Source organism: Acinonyx jubatus, chromosome A3 (assembly GCF_027475565.1).
Source record: "Acinonyx jubatus isolate Ajub_Pintada_27869175 chromosome A3, VMU_Ajub_asm_v1.0, whole genome shotgun sequence".
Taxonomy (NCBI): Eukaryota; Metazoa; Chordata; class Mammalia; order Carnivora; family Felidae; genus Acinonyx; species Acinonyx jubatus.
Genome location: NC_069388.1, coordinates 53,578,725 through 53,596,702, shown reverse-complemented (window position 1 = coordinate 53,596,702; position 17,978 = coordinate 53,578,725). Strand labels below are relative to the sequence as shown.

The following is a 17,978-nucleotide window of genomic DNA, read 5'->3' as shown; positions in this document are numbered from 1 at the left end:
ATGTGAATAGTAGGATTTCCTTTTGGGAAGCCATCTGGGAAGGCGATTGGAGAACAGACATCTGGATGCATATGCCCTGCTAAAGGAAAACTTGTCTTTCCCCTTCTCCTGGGTTTTAATCTTCCAAATTTGTTTCCAGGAAAGCCCCTACGTGTGGCCAGGTGACCGGACCAGTCCCACTACTAGGGACAGCTCCTTCTGGCGCCCACCTTGGGGCCGCTCCTTACAGGATTTTCCCTGGTGGGTGTGCTTGAGCCGGACCTCAGGCACCACAGGCTGCAGGGCTGAGTTTCCTCTCCTCCTCTTAAGAAGTGCTTCCGACGGGAATGATGGAGTACTAAAGTGTCTGTTTGGGAAAGTAAATAGATACAAGGCAAATAAATAAAAATGCCCAGAAGCAATTACAGAAAGGAAGTGACATTTTTATGTAAGTCACTTTTCTGATGGACAACAGGCCTCCTTTGCCGAGAGTGCCGTGGGAATGCTTCCGGGAGGGGGACGGTCGCCAAACAACTAGAGCGTCGTGATAAGAAAATCAAACAAAAAGAGGATGGAAAGGCCACCCGGCAGTCACTCGAGGCTGGAAGTTGCTGCCTTTATTTCCTCTCGAGTCCGCTCGCCACCCCCCCCCCCCCCCCCCCGCTACCGCACTCCCGGAGCGGGCAGTTTGGGGAGCGGGGACCTCTGCTCCGCGTCCGCGCCGGTCTCGAGCCCCCCCCCGCCCCCGACCCCCCCGGTGCCCGCCGCGCCGGAGCGCCGGGTGTCCGGGCCGTGCCCGAGCCCGGCCGCGCCGCGAGCCCCGGCTCTGCCTGCGCGCCCCCAGGTGGGTGTCTGGCCCCCGCCCCGCGCGCGCGGGCCCGGGCCGGCCCCTGGGCGGTGTCGCGGCGCGGCCGGGGAGGAGCGGCAGGAGGAGGAGGAGGAGGAAGCGCGCGGAGGAGGCGGGCGCAGCGCGCCGGGGGAGGGTCGCCGCCGCCTCCGCCGCCGCCGCCGCCGCCGCCGCGGGGATCGTCAGGCCGGAGCCGCGCGGCCGAGCGGGCGGCAGGCGGAGGGCTCGGCGGCGGGAGGCTCGCGGCGGCCGGGCCGGCGGGGTCCGCCCGGGCCGGCAGCGTCCGCCGAGCGGCGGGAGGAGGGAGCGGCGCAGACAAAGAGCGGCGCCTGGGCGGGCGCTGTGCGGCCGCCGCCCCGGGACCCGCGCCGCTGCCCTCCGGCCTCGGCTGGCGGCCCACGGCGAGGTAAGCGCTGGCGGCGGGCTCCGGGTGGGAGCCGCGAACTTGGGCCGTGCGGCGGAGTTGACGCGCGCCCGGGGAGGGGTCGGGGAGGGGGGCCGGTGCCCTCGGCGCCCCGCCGGTGCCCTCGGCCCCGCCGCGGCCTGGCCCCCCGCGGCCGCAACTGCCCGGCACCTCCCGGCTCCTCACCTTCCCGCCCGCCTTCCGGGCACCCCCCACCTTCTCCGGGCCGGCGCTGGGGGCGGGGGTGCCGGCGAGGGCGCGGGAGGGCGCGGGGGCCTGGGCGGCGCGTTCCCGGGACCGGAGACCACCCCGGGCGCGTGGGGTCGCCTGGCCTGCGAGCGGGCGGCGGGCGCGGAGCCAGGAGCAGGCGTGGGACCGTGCGGTGGCCGGGGTCGCCGGGGCGTGAGTCCCCGGGAAGAATAGCCCGTTTCGCGCGGCCCCAGCGCAGGGACGCGGGAGGCCGAGCTCGGCCCGGAGAACTTAACTGTGTTTATCGCAACTATTTACGATCCCGCACAAAGCTGCTGTCACATCGCATAAAGGAGGTCCTCGACTGGGCGAGGGGCGCTTTGTGACGGGTTCCAGCCTCTGCGTCCTGTCCCAGATTTACATGACTCTGTTACAGCCACCTGAAAGAAAGTTTCTCACATCGCTCTGCCCTCTCGGTTTATTCAGGGCGATTTAACCACCAAGTGGTTCTGGAAGAATTTGGTGTGCGATTTTTAAGGCATTGAAGGCAACTCCCTTGTGAGTGCAGTTAGCGTGGCATCGTGCGGAGGTATCTAATTTGCAAAACGCTTTAATTTGGAGACAATAACGATCGCCTTGGAAGGTCTGCGCGGGATGCTGGGGGTTATTGGCCGAGGAACATCAGGCACCTGACTTTAGCATTGTTAACAGCTTCAGGGACAAAGCAGGAACGCGTGTAGAGCGGGCCTGTATCACTTCAGACAATTCCGGTTGGCAGTTTCCCCTTTATTTGGTTTTGTTTATTTTGCCAACAGGTTTAAGGCTGAATCTGCCAAGTTTGTGTCTGCATAAGGGAATGAGCAGGCCCCAGTGGTGGGCCCTAGGAGCTTAACAATCTCGCCGGCCCCTCCTTCTGTTGACCCAAACAGAAACTGAACCAGCCAGGCCAGGGGGTATGGCTCACCCTGGACCTGCAGGCAGGAGAGGCCCGTCCAGGCCCATCCCCAGCGTCTCCCGGCTTCTGGGAAGGGATTTGGGTAGGAATGAAAATAATTCGGGTGTGTTTCATACCACTGCGTTTGATATTGTTAGCAGCAGTGCTTTTCAAGTCTTGAAATGACTGAAAATGAAATTAAGCAGGGCTACTTTAACTTATCAAAACAGATCTAAACTTTGCTTCTGAATACTCTCTTAATTCTCTTACCGGGCGTTCCTCGATAGATGGGTAAATTAATAACAGGATTCGAGCGTGTGCGGTTTTTGTATAAAGAGAACGGCAGTCTGGACGCTTGGAGAAGAAATGGGCTTAAGTGGGAGAGGGAGCTGTTGATGTAGGTTTTTAAGTGTCGGGAGCAGGGATTTCCTGAAAAACGGGTGTTAATGGTGCTTGTGCAGCAGTGACCCACAAGGGAAAATCCTACCTTAATGAATTCTCCCCTTGAGGTTGATTAGATATGCACTTTTGATTGGAGAAAAAGGCCGGATGTTTGTGGTCATCTGGCTGCAGCTCCTTGAGGCTGAAATTGAGAACTTTAAGCAAGTGGGGAGCTTGTGGGAGGTGCCTGACTCTGGCTTCCTCTCCTGGAGGCCTCACCTGGGCTCCCAGCATCTCCGCTGTTAACCTAAACACGCCACCACTGATCATTGAGTTTAGGATGAAATTGGGTGTCAGATCACCACCCTTACAACTGAGCACTCCATCACCCACCTCTGCCCACTTGTGGAGAAAGTGGCCCTTTTTAAACATTTGTTTATTTATTTATTTATACTTATTTTTAAAGATATTATTTGTAAGTAATCTCTACACCCAACGTGGGGCTCGAACTCAGACCACGAGATCGAGTCTCTTGCTCCACTGGGGAGCCAGCGAGACGCCCCCGAAACTGGCCCTTTTTTAAATGGGCGGGGCTTATTTAAGGTGCATTTCTAATAGTTGGGCTCAGTTTCCAGGCTTTGAGTTTTGCTTTATTCCGTGCTGTATGCTTAAATTCTCTTCATCTCTGAAATCAGTGACCCTGCCCTGTCATTTGCATTGGGGGATCATTGAGGTTTTCCAACCAACAGCAGATCTTATGTACACAGTATTTGAGAAAGGCACTATCATCCATATTAAATACACCGGAAATCTTCCTTGCATGAGCACAAACTAGATAACCTTTTAAAATACCCTAAAGACTCCCTGATTGCCTGGAATAACCTGTAGTCCTTTACTTGATCACTTGCATTAGCTTAATTTGCCCTGGCTAAATGAGGCTGTGTTGCTCTCTGGGACACACAGGCTTCTAACTGCCCAGACTGACTTACAGTGTGCGCTGGGGAGAGAGCGCTCGTGGACATGATTCTCCATCATTAAAAATGAGGCTGGCTAGCTGAGGAGCTGAAAATTGCTTGCTGCAACTGCACGGGAGGGCAGTGGACAATGCTTGGGGAAACTTGTAAGCTAAACTCTTTTCACAAATGAACTGGAAACTCCCCACGACTCACCCCAGAAGCTTAGGGAATTAGTCTTCCCATCCAGAGGGAGAGCAAATGGCGCTTCCAAATTGTTTCTCTTTCCTCAGATGAGTGATGGAAACCCTTCATGGCATGTTTTTACAGGGACTAAGCTACAAATGCTATCATGTATGTTGTTAGACGCCTGCGTTCAGGCAACTTCGAAAGGGGTCAAGATGGCCTTTTAACCGGTTGTCAAAAGTATGCAGCTTAAGTAAAAATAGTTTCTTATGTCTTTAGGCCGCTTTCGTAACACAGTCGTAAAAATTAGAGTGTTCTTTCTTTTCCTTTATTTTACTTTGAACAGATCCCAAAGTACGTATATTTCTGAAGGTGTAATCGGCGTTAGCAAGTTATACCCCTCAACGCGCGCGCGCTCACACACACACACACACACACATACACCCACACGTCACCATCTGCCCTGTGGTTTCTTGTGTTCATATCTTATACATGTGGATGCCCAACAAATATTAAACACATGAATATTGAATGCTGAGCCTGTTGGGCAGTTAGGGCTCTTGTTTCCACTGAAACGTGAGTAATAAAGGATCTCCAGAATCTTTGTACCTCTGCTCAGAACCTCTGACCTCGTGGGTGGCTTTGTCCCCAGGATGTCTGGACAGTTGGGTGAGTTTGGTCTGGTGGCCTCTCCATTTGGTAAATTCTTGGTCAAATGCATCATTTAGGGGCTCCTGGGTGGCTCAGTCGGTTAAGCGCCCGACTTCAGCCAGGTCACGATCTCGCGGTCCGTGAGTTCGAGCCCCGCGTCAGGCTCTGGGCTGATGGCTCAGAGCCTGGAGCCTGTTTCCGATTCTGTGTCTCCCTCTCTCTCTGCCCCTCGCCCGTTCATGCTCTGTCTCTCTCTGTCCCAAAAATAAATAAATGTTGAAAAAAAAATTAAAAAAAAAATGCATCATTTATAGTCCTGAAGCTAAACTTAAAAAAAAACAAAAACAAAAAACGAACAAAAAACAAACCCAGTTGCACACCCACCTGGTGGTTTGGCTGCATATATCACTTTTCAGTAGATTGTCCGTGTCAACTTGAATTGGAAACTCTGGGCAAAGCGTTTGTCTTCCTGGCCTGGTACGTTAATTAGTCAGTTCCACCTTACTTTTTTCTCCTGCTTGTATTTTTTAGTGGTTTTAAAAGGAGAAGCTTCAAGGGCATTCGGAGTTTAAATATTACAGTTTCCTCTTGAGATAGTTTTGCTGGTCAGTGCTTAAATGAAGCCCCAAAGTGCGATAGTCAGGTAAGAATAGATACTAACTCGTATGTTAATGTATAGTTTACGGATTGCTTTCCACAAAGGCCATCCTATTTAATATTTGACATATCATGGTAAAATGGGCTCTGGCCCTTATTTCTCTGTGAGGAGACTAGAGCTCAGGGGCAACCCCAGGGATGATGGAGCTTGAACTTGAGTATAAGTCCTGCCCTCCAGAGCCCTTGGCCCTGCTAAGCAGGCAGTAGATAAGGAACGCCAAAAGAGTGCTGGATAGATGTTTTTATGAGGCTGTTGATCTAATAGCATGTACCACTAATGAAGTGAAGCATCGTAGACCTTGCGTGGATGCCTTTGCCGTGTTGCACATGTGAGCAGCTAGTGGTGGGAGCAGATTCTCTAATGTGAGCTGGCTCTTTGAAGACGAGCCGTTTCAGGGGAGGCAGACAGGAGCGGTTACATGGAGCTGTTGTCCTTGCTTCATTGCTGGGAGCCAGCATTACCTTGGAAAGGCTCTGCAAGTTGAAATGTGCTTATTCACTCTTAGCGTGTATCTCGGTCTGCTCCGGATGCCGTAACAGAAGCACACAGACTGGGTGTAAAACCGAAATTTATTTCTCACAGTTCTGGAGGCTGGAAAGTCCAAGATCAAAGTGCTGGTAGTTTCAGTTCTTGGTGAGTCTCTCTTCCTGGCTTGCAGAAGGCCACCTTCTCATTGTGTCCTTGTGTGCTCTCTGGTTTCTGCTTGCAGAGAGCCTGGTGGCTTTTCCTCTTCTTATAAGGTCATCAGTCCTGTGGGATTAGGACCCCACCCTAAGAATCATAATTACCTCCTCAAAGGCTGTCTCCAAACAGCCACTTTGGGGGTTGGATGGAGCTCCAACATATGAATATTGGGGATACAGTTCATAACAGTGTGTAGCGCTGTGTTCAAAAACAAGGCTGATTGTTTTAGAAAGTCCTATTGCTTTCCTCACCCAGATCTGGAATCTGCTTATCGGAGAACACCTGCCAGGGATGGTTATAGAGCAGACCTAAGGAGGGGATGGCAGTTCATTATTGGTCATGCAACCTCCAAATAGGGAAGGAGCCTGGGCACTGGGCTTTTAGATGCTGGTCAGGTTTTAGGTAGAATGATTAAGGAGAGAAATCAGTGCTGACTTAATCCATTTATGGATGCTTCACCTCAGTACATGTAGGTTTTTTTTGGTATCAGGAACAAGATAAATTATCAGCTATAGGGAAAGCATTGGGTTTGTATGGTAATGAAAGCCCGTCTTGGCCCAAGCTGTAGAGAGCCAAGTGGGAGGGCCGCGCTGTCCCCTCTGGGCCTGCTGTTGCTGTGCATTTGTGGGAGCGGGGGAGGGGCAGTGGGAGAGGGAGAAAAAGAATCCCAAGCAGGCTCCCCCTGGGATGGGAGCCTCACATGTGGGGCTCGAGACCGTGACCTGAGCCCATATGGAGTCAGATGCTTAACCAGCCGGGCCACCAAGGTGCCCCATGAAATTAATTATTTTTTAATGTTTACTTATTTTTGAGAGACAGAGACAGAGAGCTAGGGTGGGGGAGGGGCAGAGAGAATGGGAGACACAGAATCCTAAGCAGGCTCCAGGCTTTGAGCTGTCAGCACAGAGCCCAGCAGCTCAAACCCATGAACCGCGAGATCATGACCTGAGCCGAAGCCAGACGCTTAAACCCACTAAGCCACCCAGGTGCCCCCCATGAAATTAATTTTTATATTTTTTACTTACCCAATAGATCAAAAATATTTTTATTTCTATGTGTAATCACTATAAAACCGTATTAATGAGATAGTTTACCTTGTTTTGCTTGTGTGCAGTCTTTGAAATCTGGCATGTATTCTGTATTTCTGGCATACCACATTCCTTCTTTCCATTTGGAGTGGCCAGGAGCCTCTTGAGGTTAGTAGTGGCTGCCGTATTGCAGAGGACAGGTCTGTACTCATTTTAGGATTTCAGCTTCATCTCTTCTGTATGTCTCAAAGTTGAGATAGCTGAGGAGACAGCATGGGCACAATTCAGAATAATAATAATGGCAATTATTATTCCTTAGCGGGAAAGGTCTCACCCTTGTAGATCTAGGGAATAATGTACTATTTCCTACGCTTGATAAAGTCAGATTTGGTTACATGTAATCAAAATACTTTGTCCAGTTTACAGATATTTTTAAAAAATGTGTTTTGAATTCTCGAGGGTAAGTTGCCAACTTAAAATAACTTTTGGGTGTTAGTGTTCAACATATTTCTGGTGTACATTAAGTGCTTTATAAGTACAAAAGCTAAAATCGTATTTTCTTTAGTGATCGTTAGCTTATCTGTTAACACATGCACACTCAATCTCAGGTTGTAATTACTGGTCTGAGCACTTTATACAAAGTAATAACTCATTGAATCCTCTCAAAAATTAGGTGTAGATACTGCTAGCAAATAGTGGGTGTGGAACTCAACCTCAGGCTGACTTCTGAGTCTCTGCTGTTATCGACGAAGCTAGGCCACCATCTTTTTGTTAAGATGTCTCTGAAAATACATAAACAGAGCCATAAGCTTTTATTAGGTATAAGATTTGAGAAACCTTGATGGAAAACCATCGATAAAGAGTGGAGCTTGGGTATCAGTTCATACTGGAACTTCTTGTATCAGCCAGGCAGTGGAGGAAGCCCTGAACTTGGGAAAGACATAATGAATACAGCTGCTCCAGGGGTCATGAAAGGCTAGCTGTGCAGGGTCACAGAGGAGCATGACTGGACACCCTTGGCCTTGCTTCTCCTCTCAGCCCCTCCTTGCTGCATACCACGGGCCATTGCTCCTCAGATGGGCAAACTCTCCAGCTCTGAGGTGGGCATCAGTATCCCTGGGAGGGCTTGCTTTAGACCTCAGATCGCTGGGCTCACCCCAGAGGGTCTGACGCAGGATGCGCTTTTTTGCTGAGTTCTCAGGTGGCCTGTGATGGGATGGGAGCCGCACGTTGAGAACCACTGTTGAGGGATTTGCAGTATAACACGGGGTGAGTGAGGAGGTTTCTCTGTTTGATGATAGTAGCAGTATTTTGAGAGTGGCCCACAAGCCTGTGTGCAGGTACTATTGTGCAGGTCTCTGCAGCTGGCTCCTTTGTAAATGGCTGTGTGGGGGGTCTCCCCACCCAATTTCCACCACTGTGGGGACTGAGGAAGCAGGACTGAGTTTTCTTGTTCTTCCACTTAGTTCCTGAGCGCTTGTTTTGTTGGGATATCTTTTGGGAGGTCATTGCCAGTTGCTGCTGTTTTTTCTTAATGAGTTCATGTTAGAGAAGGTAGGTCGGTAGGTACTTGGAGCCTTGGAGCCCAACACACCACATCCTTTTCTTTCGTGCTTTTGTGAGATCTGTGCAGGTCTCAAAGAATCCCAAAATGGCTTTGAAAATCTACTTCTTGGATCATGAGAGGGGCCAGGTCAAGTGTCAGTCTGGATTTTCGGAAGGCTTCTCTAACAAGGTTCCAATGGGAGCTTTGACATTGGTAGTCATTCCAAGTAAGACCGTCCTTAATACACCCTTCTGTGTTTGGAAGGCCCTTAGGGGCTCTCAGAGCATTGGCTAACTTTTGCCCAGGGCAGGTGGAACTGAGACAGAACCGAGAGTCCGGTGCCCCTGTTGGGAGAAGTATCCATATGTCTGTCCTAAGACTCAGGAACACAGTGGTTTCAGATGGTCCACACCTTGGGCAGCTTCTTTGAATTCACAGTCTTAGATTTGCCGTCCAGCTGTCTCCCCCTGGCCAGCTCTGTATGTAGCATGTTCCAGGAGGAGTAGCAGCAAAGATTTATTTATTTAAACAAGCTTAATACTTCTCCCAGCAGCAGTGGGGGTGGCCAGCTAGTAAGAAATGTTACCAGAAGCTGAGGTCGCAGCGAGATGCCTAGAAAGTGCCACACAAAGCCCATCAATGTCTGCATTGATTTTCCTTAGAGGATGGGGCTCAGTTTTAATATCTTATGAATTTTGGCTGAATATTTAAGGATGTCTGCAAGTCAACAAGTATTTTCATTATGTCACTTATGAGCCTGGCTGCAGAAGACAAGAGCAGTTCCTGTTCTCTCCTGACAGCTGTGTCCATTTTAAGGACAGTCACTCTAAAAGCTTGTTTCCCTGTTCGCACGTCTTGTTTGTGTTGGGTGGGGGTGATGGGGAGAGGTCTGAATGGGTGATAAACAGCCCTCTTACTGCTCTGAGTGATGGAGACCAGCTCAGGGACATTGACATAAAAACCGCAAGCTGCTGGAGAATTTTTAAGAGACCAAGAAATAACCAGGGATTCAAGGAGTTATTTTAGAGACAGTTGCAGGAAACTTGACGTAGGTGAATAGTGAATTTTCATCAGCCCCCCTCTTTTTAAAGAAACCTACTTGGGAACAATATCTGGCAAGACAGATATAAAAGCAGATCTTTCTTTGCATCCTTTCGCTTCTCCCCTCCATGTGTCACCTTTGCATGCGACTCATTTCGTGTACACCCCCGCCCTGACCATTTATCTTAAAGTCAGTTTTCCATCTGTCTCCATTACCAGCATGCGTATGGTTTTTCCTTTACGTGCTTTGGTTACTGCCCTCCTTGGCCCTCTGCCCTCCTTGGCCCTCCCTAGCTTATAGTTAGGAGCTCCTCCTGCCTTCCCATGGTTTCCTTAGTAGGTCTGTTTTAGATGGCTCGGTAGGTGAGACCCAGTGGCGACTGTAAGCAAACCACGCCGTTATCCTCTAAACAGAAAAAGGGGAGCAGAGATGACACTCAGCTGGCCGTCATAATTTTCACTTTGAAGCATGCCTGGGTAGAACGGAAGCCCACTTGATGCGGCCTAGATTAAGGCTCAGGTGTTTAATATGTTGCTGCTTAAACTTGATTGTGCCACTCCCTCAGCGCTGGTCAGGAAGGCTCATTCCACCTTCGAAAAAAGAGAGGTAGGTTCTCTTTTTGTCCGTGTCTCAGGTCGGTGAGGGTTACATGTTGAAGGAAGAAAATACGTGTTTAACGTGATGGCGTATTAATATGTGCAAATCCCCATCCATGTTGGGGTCTTAACTGGCTGTTAGGTATGGATCAAGAAATAAGAGCACTTCACTTTGGCAAATATGTTAATTGTTAATATTTTTAAAAACTTAATTGAGACTTGGACCTCCAGTCCTATATATAGATGAGTGGTTCTCAGCTGGGGGTGATGTTGCCCATATGGACATTTGGCAGTGTCTGGGGACATTTTCCAATTATCTTGACGGGGGAGTGTGCCTGGTGTCTTAGCGGGTACAGGCCAGGGATACTGCTAAGCATCTTGAAATACACAGGGCAGCTCCCACCCCAGGAAATCTACTGGCCCAGAATGTCAGTATTTCAGCAACCTTCATGTCAGTGAACGCTTCCCTCCTTTACTCAAATCCTGAAATTAATGGCACATGTATTCTTTCACACAGTTGCCCATATGGAGATAATTTTTTTCATCCATTTTTATAAACATGAAAAATATCTATTTAGAGAGCTAGACAGTATTTATACATCTTGCAGTTATATAAAGGAGAAACCTCCTTTAATATAACTGACTTAACCACGGTTTATCTTTAATACTGTTGGTGAAGTGTGGCATATGTTGGTTTTTCAAAATGTCTTCTTCTCCATGTTTGGACCATGTAAGTATAAAACGTCGATTTGTAGGAAACCTTTTGAAATCTAGCTGAACTGTGATAAAACCATACTCTCCTTAGAATGTCCACTTACAAGGAAGTCACGGAGTCCCTTGTCAATTGTTTTTAATAACTAGTCAATTTTCAGAGTTTGGTCCACTCCAAATCTGTCTGCCTAGCTCAGAATCCTTTTAATCGGTGGCTATCCATAGGAAAAAAAAATTTTTTGTAGTTGTTATGGCTAAAGTTCGTAAGATTCTAGGTTCAACCTGACAATCATTGGACTGGTCACATCTGTTAGCTTTCAAATGTTTCATTTCCATCTTTGTATAGTTCCGAAAAAGAAACTCTTCAGGGGAGAGCGAACGAAAATACCGCAAATGAGACCTTATCCAGGGAAACGGAAAGAGAAAATTATAATTTGGCTGTTAGTCTCTGTCCAGGTTAGTGGTGGAGGTGCCTATTAGCTGGGCTGGAGTATGACGTTGATGTCTCTACTTCTTTTTCTCTTCAGACGAAGACTCTGACTTGACAGAGTCCAATAAGCCCAGAAATTAAGAGGGTGGCCAATTAGAAGTTTCCTCGGCTATATCTAGATCTATTATGTATAAATCACTTCCGGCTATACTGCTCTTCCTTTTTACTTTGTTGCTTCTTCTCTCTTCCTGTTCATTTATGGGGATAAACACAAAATCAGCACTTTGTAAGTCTTGGAATTTTTCTTGGTGAAGATTGTTAAAAGGCACAATCAGTCCTTTCTTTTTTCTAAATGCTCCCATCCTCACGTGGCCTGGGGAGGGCCTCTGAAAGGTTAACAGTAACTCCTTCTGACCGACTTGAACCTTCTAGGTATGAGCTCTAAAACAATGTAACCTATCTAATTGTTCTTTGCAGGCTCCTATCGTTTGATTCTTACAGCAGGGGTGGAGGGAGGCAAGTGTGGTCACTACGCCACTGAGTGAATGAGAAAAGTGCGGGTCACTGGGCAGTGGCTAGCCCCGGGGGTCTTGTGAGTGGCCAAGGGGATCCCCAGGCCTATGCCCTCAGCAGTGCATGGGGTCTGGGTCGTGTGTGTGAGCTGCTCTAATCCAGAAGCTGCGGACTCTGGACTTCCTTCCTGCTTTGTGTATGTATGTCTCCTCCCTGAAAGTAAAATGTTTGCCTTTATGCAGTTAACTTCTTGACTTGTGATTTTAATAGGAGCTGGAATCACAGTATCTTTCGGAACTTCATTAGCAGCTAGCCTCGGTTTGAACTTCAAAAATCTTGCTTTGAGCGAGGACTGGACGGGTCCTCTCCTTTTTCCCTGCTGCTAATTTATCTCACGTTGTGCCTCCAGCCCTTAACCTCCCAACCTCTATTTTTGTCTTCTGTGAAACAAGGCCTTAGGGCTCCTGTTTTTAAAGACCTTGCACAGCCCTGCCATTCCCTCTTTAAACATTTGAACCACACCGCTCCTTTTCAAAGGAGTTTTGTCCAAGGAGGGTGGCATGAGCAGACTTCTGTCTCAATTTTATTGCTCTTCCTTTTTTGTGAATCTAGTTTGAGGACTGAAAAGGCACGTGTGTGCAGGTGTAGAAAAGGCTGCGTTATTCATTCTGATCTGACCCACAAATTGGACCGCTGTCCCCATCACACACTTAATGCTTTGCGGTGCCACCTAAGTGACAGGCACCATGCCAAGTGCCCCGGATACAAAAACCCGCCCTCAGGGAGGGTATAACCCAATGTGAGATGGTTTTCCAGGTTCCCACTCAGCTCTCTTCCCGATTAACTAGTATTTAAAATGACTGTGATGTCTCTGTGGGGTCCTGTAGAGAATACAAGGGAAGATGCACGGAAGTCCCCAAGGCCAGGTAGAACCCGTTTCAAATATTCCAGGGAAGGGTAGTTTTCTTCGAGATCTTTCGGAACTCTTCATTTTACAGACAGCCCCAGAGTCAGCCAAATGCCAACTGAGCAGAGATGCATCCCACCCCCCCTCCCAGGATTGCCACTCTTCTCCCGGGGCCTGGCTGAGGCTCATACTCTCTGCTCACTTGGGCTGAGCACTCACTTTTTGGATCCACGAGTCCATAACTTTCAGAGGTTGTAAACCTTACATCTTTGTTGTTTATTTGCTTGAGACTTTTAGATCTTAAAAATTAGTAGGGGTGCCTGGGTGGCTCAGTCGGTAGGGCATCCGACTTCGGCTTCAGGTCATGATCTCACGGTTTGTGAGTTTGAGCCCCGCCTCAGGCTCTGTGCTGACTGCTCGGAGCCTGGAACCTCTTCAGATTCTGTGTCTCCCTCTCTTTCTGCCCCGCCCTGGCTCACGCTCTGTCCCTCTCTCTCTCTCTCTCTCTCTCTCTCTCTCAAGAATAAACATTTTTTAAAAATTAAAAAAAGAACATTAAAAAAATAAATTACAAAAAAAATTAGTAAAGCTACTTTTTGGTGTGTTTAAGAGAAGGCTGGCGTTAGGCGGCACGCCGATACCTCCTTATTCCTTTTGTTTTAAATTGATAATGGCATAAATGCATTATGGCATTACGTTTTAATCTGGAAAAGATTTATGTAGTCAAGTTACTGCTTCACCCGGATTAGTAATGAATATTGTAAATCACTCCTGTCCAGACATTTTGCAGGTTTATTTTGTATCCTACTGGTAGTCTAGTTTGAAGTGTGTCTCCTTTGAAACTTAAACTCTGTCTTTCTCGATCATCGAAGTTCTTTTTGTCTATTTTAAGTGCAGTGTTTCAGGCTGTTGACTTCGGCTTTATCCAGTACCCAAATCGTGCCATTCGGCATCAAGTTGGGATGAAGCTGTTGTCTGTAGGCGGGCTGATTTGGGTACTTCTTTAGCCCTGTTTAGCATCAGGAGATAACTGAATACTGGCATTCAACACAATTAAAATCATAATTTGTGATTTGTCTTCCATTTCATACCACACCAGTTTGCATTTAACTTTTGATGATGTGGATTAGTGTAAAATAGTTTTTATGAGACGCTGTAATTATTTGTCATTAATGCTTGGCGTTTCAATTAACTTAATTTGAGAATAATGAGACTATCACTTGAAATATGAGTTACGTGATGTCACTGTAAAGATTCCTGAATGCATCGATTAAAGAATACATCGATTCCTGGTTCTCGGCGACCTGAGTGGGAAAGAATTTAATGTATGTTCAATAAGCTTGTTCTGGGTCTCATTCAGGAGAGGGAGTTTTTTGTTGTTATTTACAAACTCGTAGTCTTTATTATTTCACATATTCAAGTATATCTAATGTGTTCTCTGAAGAACAGGACAAAAATTGTAATGAGTTGCAACTATATAATGACCTTATTTTATTGTGTTAAGCTAATGGAGTAGGTTTCTCTCCTTTTGTTCATTCCAGTGTTTACCCATCTGCTTTTCCAAAGTACGCTTTGTAATTCATCCACGTTATGCTTCGCATGTATGTATTTCCAGATAGTACGTATGGTACATATATTTATTTCTAAGTTTATTTACCTTGAGAGAGAGACAGTGTGAGTGGGAGAGGTCCAGAGAGGGAGGGAGAGAGAGAATCCCAAGCAGGCTGCGCACTGCCAGCCTGGAGCCCAGTGCAGGGCTTGAACTCAAGAGCCACGAGATCATGATCTGAGCCGAAACCAAGAAGACACTTAACCGACAGAGAGCCACCCAGGTGTGCCTGTATTTTTACATGAACATGTATTTGATATGAACCTTTAATTTTAGAATAGTTTTAATAATTTTTTTTTTACATTTCTTTTAAAATTTTGTCAAGTAATCTCTACACCCAGTGTGGGGCTCGAACTCATGACCCCAAGATCAAGAGTCACATGCTCTTCCGACTGACCCAGCCTGGCACTGCTAATTTTAGGATAGTTTTAGATTTACAGAAAAAATCGCAAAGTTGGTGTTGGTACATTATTGTTAACTGAAGTCCCACACTTTATTTGGATTTTCTTAACTTTTATGTAATGTCCCTTTTTTGGATCCCCCCTCCCCCCCCCCCCCCCCAAGAAGACCACATGATAGTTAGTTGTCAAGTCTCTTTAGGATCCTCTTGGCTATGAAAGTTTCTCAGACTCTCCTTACTTTGATGACCTGTGCACTTTTGAGGAAGACCAGTCATGAGTTTTGTGGAACATTCCTCAGCTGGGATTTGTTTGATGTTTTTCTCATGATTAGACTGGAGTTGGGGGTTTTTGGAAAGGAGATCACAGACATCAGATGTCATTTTCATCATCTCAGTGGTGCGTACTGTCAGTGTGACTCATGACCTCGGTCCCCTGTCTGAGGTGGTATTTGCAGGCTCCCCACTGTAAAGTTAACTCGTGTTTCCTCTGTCCGTCCAGCAGTTGGGGAGGAAGTCACTTAAACGGGGAGGAGTTATGTTCTCCCTCCTCCAGGGGGTTGTATCTCAGTTATTTGGAATTGTGCATGGGAGATTGATTTATTCTCCCTGAAAGAGGAAGGTTTTCAATGGTCACAGGGGCATTGTAGCCCCACCCTAGGTGCCGGTCCAGAGGAGGGAACTAGGGGCCCGCTCTGTTTTTAGAATGTGGTCCTAGGGTATGTATTAGGAACGCAGATTCCTGGGCCTGCTTTGGCCCTACTGCTTGAGTCTCCTGGGGAGCGTTGGTGTGAAAGTCTTCCTGTTGAACAAGGTGGTTCTGACAGGTTTTCAAGGTGGAGGACCAGCTGCTGTGTATTACCATTGGCACCCTCTCTCCCAGGCTCCCCTGCAGAGGGCCTCTGGCCTGGCCACGCCCACAGTTTTAACGCCTTCTGGACGTCCTGAGTGGCTCACTGTATAAGCCCAAAGCCATTCTTGCCTTAGAATGATGCTCTCAGAGCTCCAGCAGCTGGGAAGTAGTGGAGTTAACAGCCGGGGACCCAGTGGGAAGGGTCTGTCTAGGCTGCAGTAGGGAGGTCCTCAAATGCCCAGGCCTGTCCGAAAATGGTTTTGTCACATGAGTGCACAGGTGAGAGCAAGTGAAGGACCGTGCGATGGTGGGGGTAGCCTGTGGATGCTGTCCACACTTTGACAAGTAGGAGCCACGAGCAGATGCTCATGGCTTCCTCGTATGCCCGGTGACTCGTGCTTTGCAGTGGCTGTCTGATTTCCTAGGCCATCTCCGACTGCAGGGGGAAGGCAGTGACCTCAGGTGGCTTCTCCTGATGGAGGAGGCGCTCAGTGGAGAGGGAGCTCCTGCAGTGGTCTCACTGGCCCACTCTGTAAGTATAGGGCCAGAGTCTGCTGCCCCAAGCACGGACTGGTGACCCTTACCTCCTGCCCTGGTGCTATGACATCATTCCAGTGTGTGCATGAGCAGAGGTCTGGGCCGGGTGGGGGTTGGCTCAGAAGCTGGCTTGGGGGTGGGGCAGGGTGACTTGGGAAGACCCCTTTCCCTCCAGCAGCTGAAGGTTCTAGAGAATCTTTCTCCAGAGCGAGAAGAGTGGTTGACCTTTTTCTTGGGTACAGAAAGGGTTAGAAATAAGGCCAGGAGCCCATTTCACTTTCCTGTTTATACCTTCTCTCTCCCAAAATAATGGTAGAATTTGAGGGTGGGGGGTGGAAGGCCCCTGTGGGGAGACTACTTACTGTTCCAGTCTTCCCACAGCTCCATGGACTAGAGAGACTCCCTTGTATTCATTCACACGAACACGATTTTATCAGTGTGTTTGTTTATTAAAATTGACTGGATACAAGCATCTGCAATGGCTTTTTTGAACATGATTTCCTTTTAAATCCATGCCTCCGCGGTAAAGTATAATTTACGATTCTGTTTTGACCTGCGGATTTCTAATTTTTTAAACAAACCTTGTCTTTCTCTGAATTTTTGTTTTGACTACATTTTTGTGAGGTTTGGTGGCCATGTGTAGAAGAATCCACTTGGTATGAAAGCGAGGATTCCCACTTTGTTTCAGGGCAGTATTTTTGGAATTGGCTGGTCTTGGGTTTTCTTTATCACACACAAAAAGATTTTTGAGAGCACGGTTTCCATACGTAAGAGTGGAGTTGGACAAAGTGATGTCTGAAGCTTTTTCCCAGCTCTCAAGGTGGCGGAGGCCTTGCCCAAAGAAATGAGTCTCACGTAGTAGGCAGAACATCAGACTGGAGAGCTGGGTCCAGGCCTGGAGCTGCCTCCCCACGTCAGTGGGCCTTCCTGTTCTTCACAGCAGCACGAGAATATTCTGCTCTGAAAGGTCCCTCCTGCCCCAAGTCTGGAGTCTAGGGATTTGTTGAATCTGATGGCTCAGGTTCATGACATAATGTGGGGTTCCAAGTGATTCTCCAACGTGGGAACCCTGAACCCAGGGCTGTGAGTGGATGGACTTCAGGGGGTCCAAGAACATGTAGTGGAAAGAACGTACATTTTTATTTTTCACTAGTTTCTAACTGAAATTTAGTATTTCTTTCTATTGCAAACACGGATAACATCCCCCTTGAGATTTCACAGTCATCACAGAAATGACTAGTATGTTCATAACCACATCACAGTGGTTGCCGATAGTGGTTGAAATTTGAGCTTCTTATCATTCCTTTGAAATTATGGTCTTTATTAGATCTGCTGCGGCACCCTTTTGTTTAGTGAGTTAATAAAGAAGCACATATATTACAGTATCTCATGTGTTTTTTAAATAATATTTTAATAACTCTGCTTCAGTGCAATTGCATAAAACAAAAACCATTTGAAAGCATCCTGAGGAGGAGTCTGAGGCCTCACCAGCCTGACTTGCGGGTGGGGGTGTGTGCACAGGAGGGCGACACCTTTTGGGGACCCGGTACCGTCCTGTCTGGTCATGCAGCTGTTGGGCCCTAGCCCTCAGGCCAGAGATGATCTATACAAGCCTTGCAGGAGGGTGATTTAATTTTGTTGCCTGGCAGAACTCTTTTCCGGTCACGCAGTGATGACAACATATCTCCCAAGTGGGTAAAATAGGATCTGTTCTCCAAAAAAAAAAAAAAAAGAAAGAAAGAAAAAGAAAAAATCCAAAAATTTTATTTAAATTACATAGCCTAATCATTGTTTCTGTAAATTTGATCATTTAAATTGTCAAAGTAGGAAAATATACATTCAGTTTACTGGCTAACAGAAAGCTGAATATAAACAGTGTTCTGGGATTTTTGATCATTTAATAGACTGGTGGGATTGGGTCATGGATTTGGTACCTAGGGGTTT

The 17,978-nt window shown here is 47.7% G+C and overlaps 1 protein-coding gene across 2 annotated transcripts in view; it reads left to right on the top strand.

The window, feature by feature from the left end:
• Positions 1-971: 971 nt before the first annotated feature.
• Positions 972-17,978, top strand: part of NCK2 (NCK adaptor protein 2) — a 152,494-nt gene continuing 135,487 nt past the window's right edge. The window contains exon 1 of one of the 2 annotated variants that reach the window (XM_027069389.2): positions 972-1,232. The gene's annotated coding sequence lies outside the window, so the exon portion shown is untranslated. The remainder of the gene's footprint in view (positions 1,233-17,978) is intronic. The other variant, XM_027069387.2, reaches the window with a different exon arrangement.